The 24,530-nt window shown below is 34.0% G+C and overlaps 1 pseudogene; it reads right to left on the minus strand.

Annotated features, from left to right (window-relative positions):
- LOC113251113 (ubiquitin-40S ribosomal protein S27a-like) overlaps positions 1 to 24,530 on the minus strand; it is an 84,718-nt pseudogene that overhangs the window by 59,377 nt on the left and 811 nt on the right.

Here is a 24,530-nt window from a genome sequence, read left to right on the forward strand (position 1 = left end):
TGAACAAGTGGAATTTGAAATTGAAAACACAATGTTATTTACAGTGGCACTCCAAAAAAATGAACTACTTAAGTATATAGCTAAAAAAATCACAGGATCTGTATGAGGAAAACTATGAAACTTTGATGAGAGTCAAAGAACTTAATAAAAGGAGAGATATTTCGTGATATGGATAGGAAGACTCAACATGGTCAAGATGAAAGTTTTCCCTACTCGACCTATAGATTCAATGCAACTCCATTCAAAATCCTAGCACCTTATTTTGTGAATATTGACAAACTGATTGTAACATTTATATGGAAAGGCAAGACTCAGAATAGGCCACACTATGAAAAGAAGAATAAAGGTGGAACAGTGATACAATACAACTTCAGGACTAATTATAAAGCTACAATAATGAAGAAAATGTGGTATTGCTAAAAGAATAAACAAATGCCTAATGCAACAGAGAGCCAAGAAATGAGTCCACATAAATATAGTCAACTGATCTTTAGCAAAGGAGAAACGGCAATACAATGGAGGAAGGATAATCTTTCCAACAAATGGTGCTAGAACAACTGATATCCACAGGGGAAAAAAAGTAAATCTATACAGAGTTCTTGTATCTTTCATAAAAATTAACTCAAAATGTATCACAGAATTAAATGCAAAATCTCAAAACCTAAAACTCCTTAAGAAAACATAAGAGAAAATCTAGATGATCTGGAGTTTGATGATGATTTTTTTCGATATAACACTCAAAGCATGATCCATAAAAGAAAGAATGGATAAGCCTGACTTCACTAAAATTAAAATGTTGAGCTCCATGAAAAATACTGTTAAGAGAATAAAAAGCAAGCCACACTGGAAGAAAATATTTGCATAATATATATCTGATAAAGAACTATTATCCAAAATATTTCATCGTATTTTTCTTTTATTATCTGTGTTTTTTAACTCTCTATGTCTATGATATTTACCTACCAATTTGTGTACAATATATTCAATAAATATTTCATTTCCTGATTTGGTGTTTTATGAGTGTTTTTTGATGAGAAAAATGATACATATGGATGGTACACTGTGCCATAAAAATTAATGTCTTAGGTCTCCTGTGGAATCATTGCCTCAGTTACATCTAGACATTTCAGTAGTCAATTCATGACAGATAGAGCTAAAGATCAATAGCAGTAAGAATAGTACCACCAGAAAATGTGTTAAATAAATGTTATTGCTAATTTTAAATGATGTTTATTATAGATTGAGACATTGAATTTAATAGGAAATGTTCACAAATGAAGATTTGGATTAGGAAATTAGAAGGCATTTTTTCAATAATAAAGAAAGTAATTAAAATAAATTTGTTAATGGATAGAAAACATATACAAGCCTATCATTAGGAGAGGAGCAGTGGCTTATAGTATTACAAATTAATGTAAAAATATTAAGTTAAGCAAATATGACAATAAATTCTTGCTTAGCAACATTGATATAAAATATTTTTTAATTAAAAACATTTTCTCTCTCCCTCTCCTCTTCCTCCCTCCGTTCCATCCTTCCTTCCTCTTTTTTGAATTCCTACACCATGATCTCTCAAAGAAAGTACCTGGGATTCTCTACCACTAATTATTATCTGTATACTCCAAGTGGAGAAAATTGAGAATAACACACATTACCAACAGCATTATCTGTAAATATAAAATATTTGTAAATACATGTAACCATAAAACTTATGTTACTTACATATTTAAAATGGACAATATTACATATAAAGTAATTTGTTAAACATTATTTATTGCCTATAATTCAGAATCATAGTTATGCTGGAAGTACACTTAAGTATTTTCCTATCTGAAGAAAAGATAATAGGCAAAATGGATTCTTTAAATCACTTCCTAATCTATGATTCTATTTAAATATCACTCAATAAACTAAATTAAAAGTCAGGCCATTATCAGAAACTTCAGTTAGTTTATCTGTCCCTAGGCACCGTAACTGCCAGTAAAGCCAATATCTTTGATTGTTTTAAATACAAATTAAAACAATATGCCTGAATATGATTATTAAACGATAGTTTTTAAAAAGGCATCTGCAGTATGTGAAATTAAGTCATTTACACAATACAAAGGGATTTTTCTTTTCAACTGACAAAAGATCAGATTATAACACAGTTTGTTTAGCATTATGTGGATTTGAATTATCACTCTTAGTAGTTACCGAAGACCTTTCTTTACTTCCTTAGCTCTCACAAACCACATGTATCATATCAAATGGCACAAAAGCTAAATTGATTTTCTTAAGTTTCTATTATCTTCTGCAACACAACCATAATATCGAATGATTGATTTTTATTTCATTAATTCAATGTAATGGCATTAAATTTAAATAAGCAGCCAGGATTAAAAAGGATAATTTCTAACTGTTTCCTATTAACTTCAAGTATATCATTTTTCTCTGTGATTGTTCAAAGTATGACTGATGAAGTCATTGAAAAGATCCTTTCTTTAAGTAGACAATGAAACATAACAATGTAATGTTGAGATATAAAAGCTAGAAAGGGATTCTCCATAGAAAAAAATTGAGACAAACAGTCGAGTTTTAAGGTTTAATTTTAGGTACTATGAATGAACCATATGTTCTCATCTCCAGCATCTGCTAGTTATGGTGATCAGGTTAAGTATTTTTTCAATAAGTGAAAATATTTTGAATTGCTGCTTTTTTAAGTAGGTGGAGGCCATGCAATAAACTAAAACTAAATGGAACGTGTTGTTGTTTTGCTTTGAAGATCTTGGTTAGGGATACCTGAAATCTGTAATTTATAGCCCATATTAAAGAAAATGAAGAATGCTCATAAACTTTGGATTCCTTAACATTTTCTAACCTATGCGAAGGGATGCTAAAAAACGCCTCGGTTTAAAATACAGACTTTCATTATGAACATTCAGCAATCAGAATAAAAGATCATGTCAGACAACATCTATCACCGAGATTTAGCATTACAGTAATTTGAGATTTCACACAGGTCATTCAAACTGCCAGGCATTAGAGTGTGCTCTTTCTGACGGTGTGATATGTCCACTTCTCTGGTGGTTGTAAGTTTACATTTACCATGAAGCAGACCCAAAGGATTCTCCACTGAATTGTGGAATTAATGAATAAAGTGGATGCTCTTGAGTTCCCTACAGCTGATGAAAAAATTTCAGGACCGTTGGAAGCCTCCTGAAACACTTAAATGTTCCAATGAGTGCTAGTTTGAAAACCATACCCCGACATCTGTGGAGGGTTCTTAGGACAATTAGGAGGGGGTTCGGTGTAAATGAACAGGGATTGTGATGGTTGAAGAGGTCTTCTGGTTTTATGGAGAGTTAGTATTTATGATGAACCATGCTTTTTGCTTATGTGAGCTATTCTTCTATTCTTCAATGCCAATTGTGTAGAACTACATAAAACTTGCATTGGATAGTGTTCTCAAATTATATTTTTGGAAAACCTATGACTCAAAATTTGCACCTCTGAGCACCAAGAAGTACATATGCATGGCAAATCACATCTCTTTAATGATGCCTATAGGACAAAGATGGCAAACATTTTATGTGTATGTTGCTTTACAGAGTAGTTACTTGTAAAACTGTATATATTGTTTATGAGTATGATTTTATATAAGTGGAAAAGTGTAAAAATTGAGATCATGTTGCAGTCTGATTATTTTAAGAAAACCTTAAGAGAGAGAAAACAATATAAACTCTAGGGCTTTCTATCTTTAGGTGCACCTGTTGGAGAAACTTTATTTCCCATAAAATTACCTGTCTGCCCTTTCCCATTGTTATCCCAAAGCAGCTAAGTTCTAATAGAGAAAACTCCATAACAGAGCAAATGGGCCCTATTCTAAATTTATAATCCCCTACTTCAGAGTCTTCCTTATTATCATCCAGAAAAAATGCATATATGTTTTTACCTCTAATGATGATTTTAAATGTTCTTAATTTTTCTTACAAGTGCAGATATAGCACATGTTTGTTGGAAAGGATTAAAACGGCATGGAAACATATAAGAAATAGTGATTTAGCCCTTATAATTTAGCACTTACACGAAATGCAAGATCATGTCATAGGAATTATAGGACAGTAGGGAACACAGGCATTCATCAAAACTATCACTTCAATGAATTGAAATGACACAGTATGAAAAGTTTTTCAATAAGAGGTACTTGATACTATGAAAGCAGTCTGTCCTTGTTGGAGTTGTCAAGGGAAATTCCCCCAAAGAAATGAATGGCTAGCTGAGATCTGAAAATAAAGAATAACTAAGTGAAGGGGTCAGCATGCAAGCGAGCTCTGGAATGTAAGAAGGGCCCATAAGCAAACAGTGTAAGGAGGCCAGCGGGATGGTAACTAGAAAAGAAGAAGTTTCATCAAGTTTCATGAGCCTGGTAGTGTTAGTCCAGGATGAGATGGCTTTGTTTCACCAAATTGTTCTTGGACACCTAATAAAAGAAGGAACTTTTCACCTGTTCAAAATGGGGAAGGGTATGCTTCATATTGTGTTCTGATGCAATTGTGTTGACCTCTGCCTCTTCAGCCCAACAAGGCTGCCCTCTTGTGCCGACACTCTAGTTGCAGTGCCAGCTTGGGCGAAGCCGGCTACATTTGGATATCATCCATGATGCTTCTCTTCATTCAAAGGTGGAAATTCCTCCAACTTCTACCTGCTTTTGCTGACACTCCTCTGCTTTCAGTTTGTTTTTAAAATTGTTCCCCTCAGATTTTATCATATTTTACTGGCAGGAAAGTAAGTGCAATAAAAGAACAGATCTATCTGTCTATCTCTCAATCCATCATAAAATTTTCCCTCTTTGCTCTTTTTTTTAGGATTTCTCTTCTAGACCCTATAATTAACAAAGCTCAAATTCAGATATGAGGATACATAGTAACCACCAATATACAAAATTTTGTTTTGTTTTTTAAATATAAATTAGAATGTCCTCATTATATTCGAATCATCTGAAATAAAATATCTAGTAATATTTGGGCTGGCTCAGTAGGAAGAGCATGTGACTCTTGGTCTTGGGGTTGTGAGTTTGAGCCCCACATTGGGTGTAGAGATTATTTAAATAAAAACTTTTTTTAAAAGATAAATATTAGGGGTGCCTGGGTGGCTCAGTCAGCTAAGCGTCTGATTCTTAATTTCGGCTCAGGTCATAATTTCAGGATTGTGAAACCGAGCCCTGAGTCAGGGTTCGCGCTGGGCACAGAGCCTGCTTAAGATCTTCTCTCTCCCTCTCCTTGTGTCCCTCCCCCAACTCTTTCTTTCTCTCACAAAAAAAAAAAAAAAAAAAAAAAAAAAAAAAAAAAAAAAAATCTGGTAATATTTCTTCAATGAGATTGAATACATTAATTTCTGAAGTAAGCAGAAAGAACAGGAAATGGAAGGTAAAAACTAAAATACGAATAACTCTTCAACTGATTAGTAAAGTACTTCTTTGCCAAGCAGCCATTCACTGTTTTTCTATTGTAAGCTTCTTTCTACTAGTTTTTGAAATTCCTTATTACTCTTATTCAGTCAAATATGTAAGTATTTAGTTAAAGGTGATTAACAAATGCATGAATAGCTGAGTGCTTTCCCTTCTCCTCATTCTGAGAGTAGAATTTACTTCTGTTTATTTCATGCTTTGCGTATATACTCAGAAGATAAGTTTTTGGTTTATATTTGGGGATTTTCATACACACCAGAAGAAATTTAGAGTAAAGCGAGACAGACCACCAAACTGAAAAATCATATTTACTTATGTTCTGGATTTCTGACCCTTACTTCATATGAGTATCAATGAAAATACAGTTTAAATTCCAGGAAAAAAATAGTTGTAAATTTCTATTTCATTCAGAGTTCTCAAAATTTCCCAGAGTGTTTATATTTTCATCAATACTGATCTATTGCTGGAATGGCCTTTCGAAGTCCCTGACATATGAATGATATTAGTCTATTAATATTTTGTTTTTAATGAAAAGTGGTATTAGTTATCTTTGCTATGTAATAAGATACCACCAATTTTGTGGCTTAAAACAAAATTTAAATTCTGTGGGACAGAAGCTTGGACATTACTTGGCTAGATCCTCTATCCAGTGTCTTCACCAATCTTCAGTCAAAGGTGGTAGCCAGGGCTGCAATCTTGTCTGAGGCTCAGGGTCCTCTCCCAAGTTTACTGGTTATTACAAGTTTCTTGAAGTTGTAGGACTGAGGCTCTCAGGCTTCTGGATATCACCTATAATTTCCTGCCACATGGCCTTCTCCACGACATGACAGTTTGTTCTTTCAAGGTCAAGATGAGTGACTGCTGTTTCCTATCTTTTACCTCTAGAGTCACTTTTACAGGTCTCACCTGATTGTGTTACAACCACAACCAGAGATAATCTCTCTGTTGATTGACTCAGAGTCAACTGATAAGAGATCTTAATTACATTTGCAAAATCCATCTGCCTTTGCCATGTAATGTAATTTAAGCAAAGGAGGGCTATGACATTATATTCACAGGTCCAGCCTGTACTCAACAGAAGGGAATTATACAGGGCATGTACGCCAGGGGGCAGGAATCCTGCTGTCATTTTAGAATTCTGCCTACCATGTAAGTCTAAAAAAATTTTTTTAAATGATACAATTAAGATTATTGTTTCAGGAAAGTGTGCAAATCAAACAAAGTGTTTACCATATAAATGATACACTGTTGTTTTTAGAATATGGTGGTCAATTAAACATTTAATATTTTTCATGTGAAATGACATGCAGTTCCTTCAATAGATAACATAAATTGCTGGTGTAGGTAGGGGGGAACAAAAATAAGTCAAAACACTGCTTCCTCATATATGTTTCAATCTAACAATTTGCTAAGCATTTTTAAAGCTTCTCCATGAGAAGGAAGGTATTTATTGAATGCAGTTGGAATTAAATGCATTAAGATAAGCTGTGCTTTATAATGTTACCAAATTCTCTTCCATTGTCTAGTAAGGAAATGCCCTGAAGGTGGAAGAAGAATCCTGAATTAACTCTTCCGTTACCTGAAGTACACTTACTAGACTCACCCAATTTAAACAATATATAGGGAGCTCTATCATTTGTTTTTCAATACTCAGTCCAAGACTAAATATCAAGTAACTAATATGGTCTATAGTTTTCTGATTTCTCACGGCCATTACCAAATTAAGTTTCATTGCTTAACAGTGTACTTGGATCTGTTTGGCACTTTAGAACTTGGTTAGGCTTCTTTTTTTTTTTTTTTTTTTACATATTTCAGTGTCTTAGAAGGGCTTATATTATTTAAACTATTTATATGAGGACTGAAGATACATTAACTTTAAACGTTTTTAAAATTTTAGAAGGATTAATACAGCTCAATTCTGCCATCATTTTATTTTTTAAAGATGTCTTGGTAGGTGCAAGTCATAAAAGGAAAATTATGATACAGAAATGATCTGTAATAATATTCACTCCATTGTAAGGGTTCATCTTGCTAAACAGCTTCTCATTAAGTAAATCAAGCCTTTGGGGGCATCACTATAATTATATGTTCCTTAACGTTAAGTTTATTCAATATCTATTTTTCAATTAGCTGGATGGAATTTTGTCTTCCGATATTTAACATGCATATGGTGCATACTGCTGTGTGAAACCTAAATCCTTCGGTTTTGCTTTACATGATTACCGTTTCACCCAGCTTAATCTGTATATTTGATTTTAAACTTCTGGGATGGTCTGTGATGCATGCTTTGAATGAAAAAACAACAGCCTCGACTCTGAGAAGATGATTCTGTTATGGTCTTACTAGCATAACTGATCCATCTGCTCTCAATTTCTTGCACTTCACAATTCACTTGTACATGTGTATGTGTGTGGTTCATTCACATTCTGGCTTCTGCAAAATGCTTTGGTTACCTTTCAAACTCAGTAGGGGATGCCGTCCGTTTATTCATCTGTTCCTCCATGCAGAGGACCAAGAAAGAGACTGGAGAAAGTAATTACAAATTTCTATTTCTGAAAACTTCCTACAACTGCATTGAATGAAACAAAATCAAAATAAGGAACAAAACAGCCTCCAGTGTGGTGTTTACAGTGGGTGGGTGGGGAGGCGGATTTAATGACCATACTACATAAGAGTATGTTTCATTAGGTGAAAATTTCAACACAACTCAAAAATCTGCTTGTCCTCACATTTATTCCTTATCTCTTCCTTTTCAAGTACTGCGCAGGAGCTGTGTACCTGTTGCCAAAATATTCTATGCAATTTTTCAGCCAGAATAATCCTAAGTAACCAGAGTTTTAATTTAAATTGTAATATTCTTCACCGCAAAACTCACAAGAGGATAGAGTCCATGTTTCCAACAGTAGAACATGGGCTATTCTTAGGGAAGCCTTTTATTTCCTCAATTTCCTGTCCCCTTCTCCCAAAGCCAGTTGCTAGTCTGTTTGAGAATATGGCATATGCCAGCAGCCAAGATCCTTACAAAAAGTACATAATAACTTCCTACTAACTTGAAAAACAGCACAAGCTTATAATTCCTGATGCTGATGATGAGCAGTTAGTTTTTCAGCAACCATTATAAAGGTTTTCAGTTTCTTCTGAACCAAGGCCATTTTCGGACATAGGTATAATACCCATGGATGGTCTCATGAGCATAAGATCATACACTTTGTCCATGGATTGGAAGATTTATTATTCACGTCAACAGATACGTTTGCCACAGGCACAGTGTATATAGCACGATGTCAGTGTCTGCTCTTAAAACACAACATTCAGTAAAACTATGTTCGGGTTCAATAGCTGTTGATGGAAATGAAAATTAAAGCCACGACGAGATATCGTTATATACCTATAAAAATGGCTAAAATGAAAAAAAAAATGTGCTATCACAAAATTTTCTTCTGGCCTTAAAGACTCTGAACCCCAGAAAGCTATAGGCAAAGCCCAAGCAGCCAACTACTCTTTGGAACCCTTCTCAGATGATAGCATTCATTCAACCTAGCAAGCATCAGAGAAGCTGATTTACTCCAAAAGGGACTCTTTAATTTGAGAAAATGATGAGTTATTTTGAATGGAACATCAGTTTTCCTTCAGACATAAATATAAATGGGGTCAAAAGCCATACCAAGGTGAGCTATGGATAATACCTAAACATTTGGCATATCCTGGTTGTAGTTTATCACTGTAAACCCCACTGCTCTATTTTTAAATTATATGCAAGAAAAAGTTATTCCAAAAGAATGAAAATATTCATGTACCACAGATTTATCAGAAGAATAGTTAACCTTTCTGCAGTGGGAATTTGGCATAGACTTGTTATACAGTGACGATTAATATTTTGTGATCGTGGGTTGTGGTGTGTTTAATACAAGCTTATGGATGTGGACTACCTCTTAATCTCACCCCATTTTTGAATCTGTCTTCTTTGTAAACTTTTGTGTTGAGTTCACCGTGTAATACCAAATTGCAGGTCAATGCAATGGGTCTCACCCTTTTTACTCATTCTTACCAACAATTATGTTGTAAATATGATCACATAATAAATAGAACGTGTTCTTTAGCACCATCTAGCTTACTTTTTGAGCAATTCACACAATGAAATTTATCTTTTATAACACCGGTAATGACAATTTTAGGAAGTATAGCTGTGAAGGTCTATGGAGATAGGTCAAAATGACTACAAACATCAATGTCATTTAAAAAAAATTACCTTATGCACACTCTTGCTTTCTCATAGCATTAAGGGATTTGTCTTTTTGTACTGTCACTATGTCTTAAGAAATCATTTTCTTCGTGCTAATTGCCAGAAGTGCTTCATTTAAGTGGGAACATTTGACTTAATTGCTCTTCAGTTGTTGATAATCTTTAGAACTAATGTATTTTTTTATCAATGGAGATTGAGAGCACTTTATAAAAATAATTTGTTAATTCTTACTTTATGTCATGAAATACAAGTTATTGACATTGCCTTGAGAGAAAGAGCTAAGTCATATACAGAGTAGAGAAACAAAATTTAATATGTTGACCTATATGTAGCTGATAAACACAGTTAATCATGGGAAATTAACATCTATTGTTTACTAAATACCTTCTAGAAGAAAATATTTTAATCATCTTCTGATTCGGATACACTAGGCTATTTTGATATTTCCTCGTAGTTTGCATTTCTGTGCCACTATTTAAATTTATCTATTCTGCTTGAGGTTGCCAATCTTCAATTTCTTTTACAATAGCTGCAAGTTACCATCTAATTTATGCCTGTTTCCAGCCCAGCAAATCTATTTAGGAGAAAGCACAGAACTCTGAGAAATGCAAGATATACAGTAGTGTAATTTATTGTATAAAAACATTTGATCCATGTTAGGAAAAACATTAAAGCAACTGGAATTTTGAAACTAAGGTTTTAAAAAGTTAGTAAAATGGATACTCAAGCAAGTATCAAAATGTTTTAATGTACTATATTTATACCCATATAATTTGGTTACCTTATGTTAGGTGAATGAAATAAAATAGGCCTAAAATATTCCATCAATATAGAAGTTGCATAATAGTTGTTAAAATGGGTACATTTTTACAATTTCCTCGTTAAAAAAATTATTCCTGATATGCCTGGCTTGAATTTAAACTTAGAATTACATATAATGGTGTTAGTTTGGTTATCAAAATTATATAAAATTTAAAGGTATTAGAATAATTAATCTCCAGTCTTATTGGCTTACCCAATAAATATTTATCGAATAAACATTATTTGCCAGTTACTGTTCTAAATGAGCAGAATTGGGTGGTACTCAATGCAATTAAAGTCTCTGATCTTAAAGAGCTTATGCTAACAGGAGGGTACAAACTGGTGCGTGCGCGTGTGTGCACATGTGTGTGTGATATGTGAAATAGTGTTAAGTGATGTACAGGAAATTTGAGTGATGTGATAGTGACTTCTTTATTTTCTTGGATTGGATGGGCAAGGGAGTGACATTTAAGAAGAAATTTGAAGGTCAAGGAATCAACCAGAGAAAGAGAAGAAAGACTATTCCAGGAAATCAGAACACCTATTTAAAAGACTCTTAAGTGGCTCAAAGTTTATCATATTTAAAAAACTACAACTACAGTGTGAGTTTAACTTAGTAGGTAAGATGAAAAGTGATGCCGTACACGACTGGGGCCAGACCTCATAAGGCTTTCTAAACTAGGGGAAAGAGTTTCAATCTTCCTTCCTCCTTCCCTCCCTCCTTTCTTCCCTCCCTCTTACCTTACTACAGTAATCCCAGTGGGAGTCCACAGTGGCTTTTATTGGCATCTTTGTAAAACATATGTAAAGACGGGGCAGAGTCCATATATGTTTGCAGATAGTATAAATGGGATATTTTTGATGAAAAAAATTTCAGAGTGTGTAGTTGGGAAAAGAAAAGTATCAAGGGGAATACAATTACTTTAGGCTTGACAATTGGGTGCTAGTGTTTCCCTAACAAGTGGATGCTAATGTTGCCTTTTACAAAATTGAGAGACTGGTAAGCGTGTGATTTAAGTGATAGCAGAATCCAGATTTCTGTTTTGGCTTTTTCAGTTTTGAGATGTTTGTCTTGTTGAGGTATTGAGTAATTATCGATATGTATCTAGAATTTGGACTAGAAGTCCGGGCAGGAAATATACCTTTTGGAATCATCTTCACATGCATGTACTTTTTTCTCCCAAGAAACAAACCTACAAGCGTACTTAAAATAGGTTCAATCACTGGTTTTATACGATATGAGAAAGAAAAATCCCATTTTTTACTTTGTTTTTTTTTTCCCACTTAAATATAGAGTATTGATTATAGGAAATTTTAAAGCAAAGTAAGGAAAATAACAGTCTCAACACAAATGAACATAACAATTAGTAATTTGTTGTATTTATTTATAGATTTTCTATAACAAATTATAAAAGCAAGAATGTTCACTTGGTAACATCGTTGCAACTAAAATATCACCAAACGATTTTAATTTAATTAGGAAGTAATTTTTTCTATAACTCCAACACTAGTTCTATTCAAGAACATACTTACCTCACTCATCATTTCCAAAATCCCGTCCCCCATACTATTTTCTTTATAGGACTTCAGACTCAGTAGCCCAATACATGATAGAAGCAGAAGTGAAATGTAGCTACTATGGATAATGTTTAGCCAGATGCAGTGTTCAGGAAAAGCATCACACAGAGTAAAATATCCCAATCTGTTCCCCCTACCCAAACATTTAGCATTTTCTCTCCTTTCTCTTCTGTTTCATAGGATGCAGTTACTCTTCTGTACTTAATTTAATTTACAATATTTTGCTGATGGCCAGGCTTCCATATTTTCCCACATTATCCTCTTAGCATCTGCCTTTTTCATTCCTCGATCACTGCCTATAAGATTAAAAAGTCTTTATTCTGGAGCAAAGCCTTGTTTTTTACCCCATGCTCTGCCAACCTGGAAACAGCTCCAGTCTTATCTCATATTTATACAGAATGCCAACTCCTGTTCCCTTAATTGTCTCAGCTGGGGAGCCAAGAGTGCATAAAACAGCTGGTGGCGAGTATGTATACAGCAAATAGGTAGGGCAGACTCTCCTTCCGCAAAATTCAATGCTGTGCTAAGAATTTTTGCAGTTAGGGGTTCTTCTCTCTGGAGGAAACCAACACAATTGGTTCTGTTAAGACTCATTTACTATACACAAGCAGCTTCCAGATGGTAGCCTCTGACCCCACGAAGTGCCCGAGGCAGAGCTGTGGTTGTGAAGATGTACTGTGAATGTGAGAGGGTAAGGGATACTTTCCGAACAAGCAACTGCACAAGGCACTTAGGAGATGGAGACTTTGCCACTCTGCTCTCCAGACTCAGTGGTAATGCTGTCGCGCTTTACAGTTAGCCTAACAACTGAGATGCTATTCTGCTCATTTGTACTTCTGTTAGAGATCTATTTTAGGTCTTCGTTGTTTTTCTATAAATGTGCAACATGCTTTTAAAGAAAGAAACGCTACAAAACTTTGCATATTTTGTTCATAATGCAGTCTTTTGTTTTGAGGAGATTTCTCTTTCTAAGCCTATGAATTTAGGTCACTTTGAAGTTGAATTCTCATAGAAAGCCATTATCACGTTGTCTATTGTCTGTCTTCTTATCTTTTTAGCCTTAAAGATCAAAGGTCACGTGTACTGTGCATCTACAATGTTTTTGCTCATGCCTCTAAAACTCCATCTATATATTTTCTATTGATTTCAAAATTAAATCCAGACCAGGATGAGTCATATGGGACGAAGAAAGGGGGGGTTGAAATGAATAACTTAATGTTTCATTCCATAACTGCAAAAAAATATATTAATAACAATCACACTTAAGACATTTTTTCTTGATTTGGTAATATCTTGCTAGTGTTCTTTTAAAATAAAGTTGAGTCCCTTGGGACACCTGGGTGGCTCAGTCAGTTAAGCATCTGCCTTTGGCTCAGGTCACGATCCCAGGGTCCTGGGATCAAGTCTCACGTGGGGCTCCTTGCTCAGTGGGGAGCCTGCTTCTCCCTCTGCCTACCACTCCCCCTGCTTGTGTTCTCTCTGAAAATTAAATAAATACAATTTTTAAAAAAATTTTTAAAAATTAAGCTGAATCACAGAGTAAGTTGCAGATTGATACTTTATGTATAAAGCATGATATAATCATTTTGATTTTTTAAAGTATCTCCCTCATCCAGAAGAGAATAGATTAAAACCAACAGATCGTAAATTTTTAAAGAATTCAAAATAACTACATTGGGGAAACTAAATTGTTAGAATTGATCTTCCGGTGTATAACAGATTTTTTGTTTCTGGAATATCAGAGTGTTGAGATTGGGACGTTAAGATTTTGGGCCGATTGTAAAGTCAGTTCATAATGTAAGTGATTTGACAACTAGCTTTATACATAATTATGTCATTTATTCACCCATTAAATGTATTGGTGGTCTACTAGGTGCCAGATACTGTTGAAATTGCAAGGGTACATTGTTAAGCCAACAAGCATACAAGTGAGAAATTTAAAAAATACGGCCCATTTGGCACAAAGTAAAAGTTGCGTGAAATACCTAAAAATTTGAAGAATCAAAAGCCACCTAATCTCACTTTCACAGAATGTAGATAATAGGGTTACAAGAGAACTGATTCTTTAATTTGCTAAGAAACTGACATTCTGGAAAGAGGAAAGAACTTATCAATGTAGAATAATATAAACAGAAAAAACGACTACAGCCAAGTTCCTCCAATTCTCGGTGACAGATTCATTTGATTTTGAATTGCATGGAAACTATACATCCATCAATTTGCTTTTATTCAGAGATATTTCTGAGGGGGATTTTGCTAGACTGTTGTTCTGGAAATTAGTTTTCTGAGTTGCATATGCCAGAATGGCACTCCTGGAATCTGTTTTTAAGTAAATGCCTTAGAGACTATAAAGAAATACACAATATACACCATCAAAAAGTTATTTTCAAATCAAATAATAAAATGTTTTTCCATGTATATTTTATATCCTTACTTAATAATAAAATAATTTATATTTTCACCAGATGTCTTTATTTTATCAGTCCAGATTTTTCTATTTCTCATGTGAGATCAGCACATTTTATATACTACACATTGGGGAAATAATAGAGAAAAGTGAAAACTAAGAATTTACAAGCTTGTGATTGTTCCAACTAATAGGACCCTACTAGATTGTTTCTCTCATGTACCTCTCAGAGGGAACAGGTAGATTTTTGGACTATGTATTTATTCCTAGTTTAACAAATATATGATTGAATATATCATAGATACTGAAGAATGCCATGAAATTTGGCACAGATAAAAAAACTTGTGAGAATATGTATACATAAATATAAGTAGTAACACTCACTTATGAGAAATCATAGATAGCATGTTAAAAGTGAATATATGTATATAAATTCAAAATATTTACAAATATATACAAATTACTATAATGAGTACACACTAATAATTGTTTTACTTAAACATTGAACTTGTAAGGGATAACATTGAAATAAATTTAAAATTAAAAGAGATAATTTATGATGAGGGTTAACTTTTCAACAAAAAGAGGTGTGCTTCGACTAAAGTCAAAAACAAATCTATACTTTAAAATATTCTTTCGGCATATATCCGCATTTTTTTGTCTCTTTGTTTCTCTTCATAAATATATTCAATTAAATCAATACAATAATTAAGTAATTATTAAATTGAGATAAAGACAGCCCAAATATAGATAATACCTATAACTTTAAAAATCTGGTATTGGATAGCTTTATTTTAGTTTAGTTTAGTTTTTTGTTTCGTTTCAAGTTTTTGTTTAAATTCTAGTTAGTTAACATGTAGTCTAATATTGGTTTCAGAAGGGATGGGCTTTATTTTAAAATAATGTTTGTTGATCCTACAAATTATTACATCTACTTCTATTTTATTTTTATTTCTTTTGAGGATTCCTTTTAATAGTCTTTGATAAAATAACACATGAAATAAGTTCCGGTATACTAGCATAACGTCAGGTTGAAAGCAAAAAATGAAAGCTCAAATTCATTGAATAATTCTTTGAGGATCTTTAGCAAGGCAGTAACAGGGGTTTCCACATTTGAAATACTGACAAATCAGGGCGCCTGGGTGGCTCAGTGGGTTGACCATCCAACTCTTAATCTCAGCTCAGATCATGATCTCACGGTGATGCAATCGAGCCCCGTGTCATCTTGTTGGGCTCATGCTACGCAGGGAGTCTGCTTGAGATTCTGTCTCTCCTTCTCCCCTTGCCCCTCCTGGCCCTGCATTCTCGCACATGCACTCTCTCTCTCTCATTTTCTGTCTCTCAAATAATAAATAAATAAATCTTTAAAAGAAGAAATACTGACAAATCACATAAAGTTCCTCCATACACCTTATGATAAACTATCAGCTTTGATTCCACAGCCTAATAAATACAAAAATATTCACCTAAATACGTGTTTTCCAATACTGATTAGTGTATTATAAGATAAAACTCACAGATACGTTTGTCATACTTGGAATTTTTAAAGAAGGATGCAATAGACTGTGTGAGTTTTAAAAAATCCATTTGATATATATTGAGGTCTTACAGATTATCAGTCTTCTAACTAACTGCTGCCAAGACAAAAATAATACCTAAAGACCCTAACTTTGTCAATTTAGAGATCACAATAATTGACTTTATCATTTTACAAAGAGACAAACCAAAATCCAGCAAGATTAGTGCCTTGGAGAAGCAGAACACACAGGGACAGACAAGTATAGGGAAGCCACAGGGACAGTAGCAGTGAGGGGAAATGTTGAATGGAGGAAGAGCCCTTACCATTATGAGGTCAAAAAGGGCAAGGAGAAGGTGTGGCTGATGAAATCTAGGAAGAGAAAGCTGGAAAGGTCTTCAGGCAGTGACTATGGCCTTTGGTGGGGGGAGAGGGGGCTCTGCTTGTATAAGATGAATCCAAAGACAGGAAATTGGAGAAGATAATAACACAATCTCCCACTCCTCCCACACTCTAATCACCTGCTTGACTTCTGCTCTTACTTATTGGCTTAAATCAATTGGAAGTAAACAGGTGTTGGAGCCAAATTAAATACACTAAACGGCCAACATCCTGGGGCACCAAGCAAGATATAACAGGTTGGAGAATGAATCCAAATTGGCAAATGAATGCTATCCCATATCTTCCATTCTTTCCATTCTTTTTACCCTTTTTACCTGTGGGTAAAAAGATACCCCCCCCCTTTTTTTTTGCTCAGGTGAAATACTGTGTTCCCAGTATAGTCTTTCATCCTCTATTGTACAATCATAAGTGATGACATTAATTTGAATATACTCCTTCCAGAAACCTAAAATATTAGCTTTCCAGGGTTCTTCATATGAGGTAGTGGGAGGGGGTTGATAAAATGAAATCATTTATTATTTTATAAAGCATATTGCCATAGTCGTCTCTTTTATATTTAGTCATAAGGCTTAATATTGTGATCATATTCACCATCTCCCTCCTCTATGTTCCCTTTAACTTCAACTGGACAGGGTCTTCCGCCTACCAGATCTCCACTCCCACATCATCTGAGTCCTTGGGGACTTTATCTTTATTGAGTTGCATTCTATTAGGACTGTTGGGTGAAAAGAACTAAAAAGCACCACAGTGAGTTATATTGGTTAGAAAAAAAAATTTTGTCATTGTCCCTATTATGAAGCAATTTTTTTCCAAGTACAGTTGGTATACAACCTTCCCCTATGCTGTAGGCTCAGTGGACAAGGACCACCAAATGCCCAATGACAGCCTTAGCTTCTATTTTGTCAGAAATGTGACTTAATTCATCCTTCTGGCACTAGAGCCTATCCCCATCAAGACTGTAGGGAGAAAAAAAATATTTCCTTTAGTCAGATGATAGTTTTGATAGTGTAATGAGCCAATCCTTTTTTCCTCCTTGGTCTCTATACATTCTGCCTGTGGGATAGATAGCACCATTAAGAGACCTTTGGTTTAAAAAACATACTGTTGGTGGGAATACAAACTGGAGCAGCCACTCTGGAAAACAGTATGGAGGTTCCTTAAAAAGTTAAAAATAGAACCACTCTACCATTCACAGCAATTGTTCTACTAGGTATTTACCCAAAAGATACAAAAATACTCAAAGGGACACATGCACCCTGATGTGTATAGCAGCATTATCACAATAGCCAAATTATAGAAAGAGCCCAAATGTCCACGGATTGATGAACGCATAAAGAGGTGGCATATATATATATATATATATATATACACACACACACACACACACACACACACACACACACACACACATATACAATAGAATAATACTCAGCCACAAAAAAATGAATGAAATCTTGCCATTTGCAATGACATGGATGGAGCTAGAGAGTATCATGCTCAGCAAATAAGTCAGTCAGAGGGAAAAATACTGTATGATTTCAATCATATGTGCAATTTAAGAAATAAAGCAAATGAACCCAGTGGTAAAAAAAGGGAGAAAAACTAAGAAACAGACTCTTAAGTATAGAGAACAAACTAATGGTTACCTTGCCTGGGCGGGGAGGGGGCGGTGAGAGGGAGTAAAAGGGGGTGCGGGGGATGGGTAAAATAGGTGATGAGTATTAAGTAGGGCACTTGCGATGAGAACCTGGTGTTGTATGTAAGTGTTGAATCACTAAACTCTACACCTGAAACTAATATTACACTGTATGTTAACTAACTGGAATTTCAATAAAAACTTAAAAAAAATAAAATATATAAAAAATACACTCTGTCATGTGGGACAGCATCTCAGTTACATAGTTTCTTAAATTAATATTGTTTGGCTATTTCACCAGTGCCATCTGCCTCTGAATGATGGAGCATAGTAAGGCCACTTAAATGGCGTGGGAATGTGGGGCGCCTGGGTGGCTCAGTCGTTAAGCGTCTGCCTTCGGCTCAGGGCGTGATCCCGGCGTTCCGGCTCAGGGCGTGATCCCGGCGTTCCGGGATCGAGTCCCACATCGGGCTCCTCTGCTGGGAGCCTGCTTCTTCCTCTTCCACTCCCCCTGCTTGTGTTCCCTCTCTCGCTGGCTGTCTCTCTGTCACATAAATAAATAAAATCTTTAAAAATAAATAAATAAAAAAATAAATTGTGTGGGAATGAGCCTCTTTTCTTTTGCAGGATGGTCATGTTTGGATAAAGTTACTCCTGTAAAACACAGAAGTGATTAAATGATTTCGTTTTGAGAGCATTCAATAACTTCTCATTTCCCCTAAAATAAAACTCCAAAATTTTATTATAAAATATAAGCTTAAGACCAAGTTTTAATTTGTCCTTTGGTTTTATTACCTACTAACAGTTTCTGGATTCTCAAATTAAAACTAGATTAAGCCACTTGCTATTCACTTTTTTACACCTTCAGACTTTTCTCTACCATTCTGCATTTCTAAAAATATCCTAATTCACCATTTCTAGTATCCAACATTTGTTATTAAAATTCAGCTCAAAAAACTAGCTCTTCTTTTTTTCTTCAACTAACATCTTGTTTAATGAAGATAGAAGGGTTTTGACATGTATGTGTCTAAGCATAAGGAAAGTGCCAACTACCTACGTCTAAGAATCAAAAAAAACTAGCTCTTCTAAATTTGCTAGGACCTGAGGGCACTATATTTATATATTTTCCCCTCTGTGCCTTGTGCTTGTCTGTTGAAATATCTGAGAGCAGTTAATATACATTGACTATAACCCTGTGTGACTCTGTGGCTCATTTCTGATTTTAAGCTCCTTGAAGCCAGAGATTATATTACATAATTTTGTGAACCACGGTACCAAGCTAAATAGGTTTTCATCAGTTTTTTATTGAATTTGAATTTTGTATAAAGTTTTATATTAGGAAGAGTATTATGATAAAATCATAATGATAATAAATCAGCCATACTTTATTATTGAATGTTACAATTTGTTTTTCATCTTTTTTTTTGAGGGATCAATGTCATAAAGAATGCTTAACTTGTCCTATTTGTCTTCCTGATGTTTTGTGAGGCATATTTGATGCTTCTCTGCTATCGACTTTTACAGAAGTGGCTGCTCCAAGCAGAGAGGCAAAACATCTTCAAAGTCTCCTGCTGACTTAGTGAACACTGAAAATACTTTCAAATAGGTTAGTGGGTATTTAGGACTTATTCGTTACCAATGATGATTAAATAAGTAAACATTTATTAAAATATTGAATAAACCAATACTTTAATAGGATAAAAGCATTTTACTGTAAGTATGTAGGATGGTTACTACTTTTGGTGACTAAAGTAGGTGTAATCGTTTAGCTCTACAATAGATTTTGCTAATTACAAAAGCATGATGAGTGTTAAAAATACTTTTAAAATTGAGATGACTGTACAAAAATGTTAATTTGTGTATATTTTCTCTAGTTCTCTTATATTCCAAACTGTTCACCCAATAGTTATGTGAAGATGAATGCTGACAATTTCAGCACCAAAAACAGTTCAAAACATTCCCAGTTATTTCCACTAGATAATAATAGTTTGTCAAGGAACAATGCAAAATTGGCTGGATATTATAGTTTTTACTAGCAATACCTGAGACCATGATGTTCACAAATCTAAGGTAAAACAAAAGCTTGTGATTTAAGATTATATTATTCTTTTACGTGTAATTTTTATTGTATTTTGAGCTTGAATAATGTTCTTTGTGGTCATATTTTGACATCAAAAATGGATTTGATGTTGAGTATATTAAATTTTTGCACTGGGGACTCCTGGTGGCTCAGTCGGTTAAGGGTCTGCCTGCCGCTCAGACTGGGATCAAGCCCCACATCGGGTTCCCTGCTCAGTGAGGAGTCTGCTTCTCCCTCCCTCTGCTTCTTTCCCCACTTGTGCACACTCTCACTCTCTCTTTATCTCTCTCTCTCTCTAGCTCACTCTCTCTTTCAAATAAATAAATAAAATCTTTTAAAATGTTTTAAAAAATAAATGTGTGCATTGAATCAATTTTTGAAGACTTAAGAAGAATATTAGTAAGTGTAAATGTGCTGAAATTAGAAAATTTGGCGATTTATATACATGTATATATAATGAATTTGCCCATTAGTTTATTTGTCAATTTTTCACTCGTTCAACAAATACTTATTATATATTGACAATTCAACAGCATTGGAAGACTCTGGAAAAACAATGATAAACAAAACAAATACAAACACCCTGTCATGATGCTTAAAATTAATCAAGAACCTAAACTAATGACTACAGATAGATCATAGCTATCTACATGGATGGATGAACAGACAGAAAGATGGATAGATAGATGGATAGGCAGGCATAGATGCGTAGTTAGATAGATTAATCAATGTGAATAAACACTGAAGATAAATTTAAGTGAGTATAACAGGAATACCTCCTTAGAACTTGAGAGTCAAATAAGGTGTATTTGAAAATGAAACACTCATAAGAGGTAGCCAAATGATGAACAGGGAAAGGCAGTTTATGGAAAGAGAAGAATGTTTGCTTTGGCGTGATGCATACTTCATTGTGTTCAAGGAATCGGAAGAAAAAAAAAAAAGAAAGTCCACAGTAAGTGGAACTGGCACATGAAGGGGAAAGCAACTGCAAGAGAGACAAGATTGGTAAATTAAGCATAAATAGAAAATGGCACAGAAGTAGGGAGCAAACATGTAGGCTTTGTGAATAGCCTCATTACCATGGGAAATAATTGAATTGTTTGAATCACAGACAGGTTGGAGTATTATGCTTATTGAAAAATCTCTCGGCTTTATGGAGAATGAATTGGAGATGGCCTTGGATCTAAGAGTAGAATGAGAGAAACATGTTAGGGCCTTGAAGTGACGCAGGATGATGCTGGTTATACTAGAATGATGGCAGGTGCCATGGAGAACAGTGAAGGTATGGATATGTATTTTAGATGTTAGATGTCTACAGATTGGTGATATTTTAAAGACCAAAGTAGGAAGGAAATGAATATGTAACATTATATCAAAGATAATCCCTAGCTTTTAGGAAGAATCAACCTGTTAGATAAAATGAATCTTATTGAAATGGAGACCACAGGTAGACTAAATTACTTTACTAAATCAGTGGAGGGCCAAGTGCAGAGTGGGGATGGGAAAGTGGTAGGGTGAGAAGTAAATCAGGCATTCAGTTCTGAAGACACTAATTTTAAAGTGGCTAAGAAATACATGTACCACTGGAATGACCAAGAATACAGTTGAATATATGGGTCTGGAATTTCATAGATGAAAAATATAAATTAAGAGATGATACCAGATGGTTTGAAAAATGCATAAATAAATCAATTCACCTAGAAATAGAGTGGACATGATAAAACCAGAGAGTTTAAGTGTTGAGGAATTCCAGTATTGACACATCAGATTGAAAAGCGATAGCTATGAAAGAAAACTGAGAAAAAAAAAAAAACAACATGTAATCTGATGGAGATTAAGGAAAGAGAATATTTCAAAAGAAATGTTCATTCAGTTGTGTTGAATGTTGCTAAGATGTCAAACTAATTTGCTAAATATGCAAAGAAATAATTTCAATATTAAGATTACTGATTACTTTGTTTATATTCAAGACAAAGACTTATACAATTTGCCTCCATGTATCATGCCTAGAATTAAAACTAAGGGGGATTTGAAATATTAATGAGTAACACTGCATCAATAGATTTTTAGATAAAACCCTTAGAGAAGAATAAAATCGTGTATGTGTTTTCTTGCGAAATGAAATTGATCTATAGCATTAATTAAATTTAGGAATTGCTTATATTTAATCAGTCTTTACAGAATGTTACAAAATTGTATGAACTTATGAAAAGAAAATAATACAGGGGGTTGTTATCAATTCCACCAAATATGGTGTAAAAATGCTGTTAGCTTTTGATAATAATATTTAGAGACAGCAAGTATGAGAGTTAATACTTGCACTAAATGGTTTATATGAGGTAAACTGAAATTCTTAAATGTGTAAGAATTAGACTTATATTTATTAAGAATAAAATCTTGCATGATATTCAGAACAAAGGGAAATATTCTTTTCTCCATTACCATTCCATGTTTTACTTCAAATGCATTGATGTTTAATAGCAATTATTTGAATCAAAGCAAAATTAATCCTTGTTTCATCTGTAGTTAAAAAAACACCTATGCAGTTTTCACAGAATTCAAAGATAGGCATACATAGGATTCTGTTTCCTACCCACTCCATTATTGCAGGATTCCCTAGAAAAGCTCCAGTCTTACAAAAGCAGCTGCTTGTATTTAGTGATAATCCTCTGTACTATTAGTATTGTCTTTTGGGATAGGAAATTGATTACCTGACCTTAACATAGTGAAGACGTTGCCTGTGTCTTGCCTTCTGCCTCAGAGAGTAAATTAGTTACATAAATAGTGAAAAATAATTATGAGTACATGATGCTTTAGTTTGATTAGAAAAATTTTGAGAAATGAAAAATGGGCTTTGTTTTTATTTTCCATAATATTTTTTACTTTTATTTGCTTTTATTTTTTATTTTCCATAATATTTTACAAATTAAAATGCTACTGCCTTAAATAATGCATTTTATGGTGAGTTTTTTATGTTTTTAGTAAGCACATCCATAAGCATTTTAGCAAAGAGAGACGATGGGTAAAGGCATGACACTGAAGAGAATTACCTCTCAGGATGCCTGTGTTTCTATCCAAAGGGAGAAGTTCTTTTCAGCTTGGGTACTCACAGAGTATGACAATATCCATTCATAAACTGAACAAAACAGATCAATTACAAAAACAAAGAATTGAACATCTTATCTTACACATACTTGGCTAGTTAGTACTGAGGAATTAAAAATTAGTCTGAACACCACTCTGAATACAAATATTTTATGTGTATGTAATTTTCATTTAATTATTTGCAAAACAAAATTTATATTGTCCTCAGTATAGTAAACATTCAGCCATAACTGACAAATTCTACTATCTCTTGTCCTTACAATAATTTCTCAGCATCTCATGAAGTCTTATGTCACAGTATAAGATAGACTCAATTGACAATTCTATTGAGAAAAAAATACGTATTCCTTCTGCTAAGTACCTAGTGTTCTACCAACCTTGACAACAACTTCAGGTTTTTTCTTGGATCCCAACAGAAATGCAAGTGGAAAAACAAAAGCTTCCTGAAGGCAGTACTATGACTCTGAATTCTTGGAGTGTATGGAAAATAGACAGTATATCTAATATATTGTGTACTAAATATATAATACATTAAGTATATAATTAAATATATAATAAATTAAATAAATCTATACACTATATATTAAATACACACACAAACATACACACACACATATATATGTGTATATATATGTGTGTGTGTGTATATATATATATATATATATATATATATATACACATACAGAGTGGTATGTACTAGTTTGTTTCAAAATTTTCCTTTGAAACTGTGATTTCTTTTTTCCCTCCAAGTTTATCTTTTCTTTCAAAATGTAACCGTCCAAACATCCTAGAATTCTAAGTCTTCACTTTTTACCTGATGGGGGCCAGAGGCTCCACTTTCTCCCCCATCACTTTCAAATCAATACAAATCATGTCCCCAGTGTTCCTTAACTCTCTGGGTTCAGTAAAGCTTTAGTTTCTGTAGATGGCTCTTCTAATTTGTTTAGATATGCACTTTAAAGGATATTTGTCTTGTCCAGTATTTGACTTATGCCAGTATTAGTAGGTTTTTTTTTTTTTTTATCATAGGAGGGTTTCCAAACATGTAGCTTATTATATTTTTGAAGTCAAAGTATCATAGCATTATGATGTCTTGTTATTAGATGTGGAAACTTTCCACATCATTCTTTTTAATTTAAAAATTATCCTGTTTCGGGAGTGGGGGGAAATGAGATAGGCTGGTGATGGGTATTAAGGAGGGCACGTATTGCATGGTGCACTGGGTGTTATATGCTAGTAATAAATCATGGAACTTTAAAAAAATAAATAAATAAATTTAAAAATTAAAAAAAATTATCCTGTTTCTCTTATGC

This window comes from Ursus arctos, unplaced genomic scaffold (assembly GCF_023065955.2).
Source record: "Ursus arctos isolate Adak ecotype North America unplaced genomic scaffold, UrsArc2.0 scaffold_10, whole genome shotgun sequence".
NCBI lineage: Eukaryota > Metazoa > Chordata > Mammalia > Carnivora > Ursidae > Ursus > Ursus arctos.